We start from the raw sequence: 2,177 nt of genomic DNA on the forward strand, positions 1-2,177 counted from the left end.
CATGTTGGCCAGGTTGGTCTCGAACTCCTGACTTCAGGTGATCTGCCCTCCTCAGCCTCCCAAAGTGTTGGGATTACAGGCATGAACCACCACATTGCCTCCTCAGCTTGCATTATTTCTAGGAGAACCTGCACCATACCTTTATCTGTAGCCTTCCCCCAGGTCTCAAGAAGCACGAAGTTTTAACTGTGGACACGGGATTTGGTGGAGCAGCAGTCACGACTGTGGGCATGAGTAGCAAGACTGCAGCAGCACATTGACTATAGAATGAAATGCATCCTACAGGAAGGCAGAATCTTCTTTGGCGCCTTTAAGGCGTTTGACAAGCATGTGAATTTGATCCTCTGCGATTGTGATGAGTTGAGAAAGATCAAGCCAAAGAATGTGAAGCAACCAGAGCTCAAAGAAAAGCACTTTTAGGGTCTGGTGTTGCTGCATGGGGAGAACTTGGTATCCATGACTATGGAGTGGCTACCCCACAAAGATACTGGCATTGCTCGGGTACCACTTGCTGGAGCTGCAGGAGGCCCTGGCGTTGTTAGGGCAGCTGGTAGAGGAGTATCAGCTGGTGTATCAATTTCCCAGGCTCCTGCTGGATTAGCAGGCCCTGTCCCAGAAGTTGAGGAACCATCCCAGCAGGTAATGACTCCACAGAGAAGAGCATTACTAGAGCCCCAACACAATACCTACCAGGACTGGGGACTCCACCCCCACCTGTTGGCAGAGCAGCCCCACCTCCAGGCATTATGTTTCCTCCACCTGGTATGAAACCACCCATGGGCCTACCAATTGGGCCTCCCCTTGCTGGAGGGATGTCAATAGGCATGCCCCTTCCAGGAATGAGACCCCCTCCACCAGGAATGCATCCACCAAGACCCTAGGATACTGCTGATCCATCTCAGTCACTTTTCCCCTTGCAATGCATCTTGTGAAATTGTGTAGTGTTTGTGAGCTTTTTGTCCCTTTTTTCTGCGTTATTCATAGCTAATAATAAATGCCTAAAGCAATTAAACTGTGGGAAAAAATATATTGAAGCCATCAGCTTTCATTAAGATAAACTCATTGATTATATTCCTCTTTGCTCTTTTTGTTGGGTTCATAAGGTGGAAAAAATGGAGAAGAGTTCAACTTTTCCTTAGTCGGAAATGAGGTCATTCTCATGGTCTTTTCTGGAAAGCAATAACCACATTCCTGAAACTTTAACATTAGGGAACCAACACTGTTTATTTCTTCATGTTCTTGTTATTTAAAATGTTCCCAAGAAGTAACAGAATTGAAACTACAAAACTTGGAAGCACTTCAGCTTCAAAAACATATCAAGTAGTATCTTCTCTGCTTTAGCACACTAAGGCACTTATAGTCCCTGGAAGCCCTGTTGGTGATGTTGGCATTTATCCTGCCAGAACCCAGCATAGATTTAATATTATTTGATGCCCACAACACATTGTGCTGAATAAAAAAATATTCATTCTGGTGGGAAATAATTTTAAAAATATACATTTTCTGATTTCTTGAGTCCCCCTGCCCCCTCCCCTTCTTTCCCTTACTCCTCTAATAATAACAGTAGCTAATATTTATTGAATGTTTATAATGTGCTGCATACTGTGCTAAGGGCTTTATGCAATTTAACCCTCACCCCAGGATTGTGAAGGAAGTCTTATTACAGATGAGAAGCTAGAGGACCAGAGAAGTTAAGCAACATGCCCAAGGCCACACAGCTGGTAGGAATCAGGCCCAAAATTGGAATCTGCTCTCAAAACCTGCTCCTGTTGAAATGTTGCTTCACCACCCTAGCACAAAGAGTAGGGTCTGTGAAGGGATGGAGGGAGGGATATGCTGGCAAGGAAGGAAGGGCTTGGGGTAGTCAGTGGGCCTGGTGGGAGTGGAAGACCATTCAGAGGCATTTAGACCCTCTCCAGAGGGCAGAGGGAAGGGATGGAGATTAGGAACACAACCCAGATAGAAGGCCCCTGTAGAACCTCAGGGGGAGCCACAAGTTTGGGGGACCAGGAAAGTTGAAGAATGGGTAAATTAGGCGTGGTGGCTCATGCCTGTAATCCCAGCACTTTGGGAGGCTGAGGCAGGTCGATCACCTGAGGTCAGGAATTCGAGACCAGCCAGGCTAACATAGTGAAACCATGTCTCTACTAAAAGTACAAAAATTAGCTGGGCATGGT

The 2,177-nt window shown here is 46.1% G+C and overlaps 1 pseudogene across 1 annotated transcript in view; it reads left to right on the plus strand.

Annotated features, from left to right (window-relative positions):
* LOC105509191 overlaps positions 1-1,017 on the plus strand; it is an 8,088-nt pseudogene extending 7,071 nt beyond the window's left edge. Inside the window, exon 2 of the transcript XR_001001399.1 lies at positions 243-1,017. The product of XR_001001399.1 is annotated as a small nuclear ribonucleoprotein-associated protein N-like (transcript). The remainder of the gene's footprint in view (positions 1-242) is intronic.
* Positions 1,018-2,177: the final 1,160 nt, after the last annotated feature.

Source organism: Colobus angolensis, unplaced genomic scaffold (genome assembly GCF_000951035.1).
Source record: "Colobus angolensis palliatus isolate OR3802 unplaced genomic scaffold, Cang.pa_1.0 Scaffold171, whole genome shotgun sequence".
Taxonomy (NCBI): domain Eukaryota; kingdom Metazoa; phylum Chordata; class Mammalia; order Primates; family Cercopithecidae; genus Colobus; species Colobus angolensis.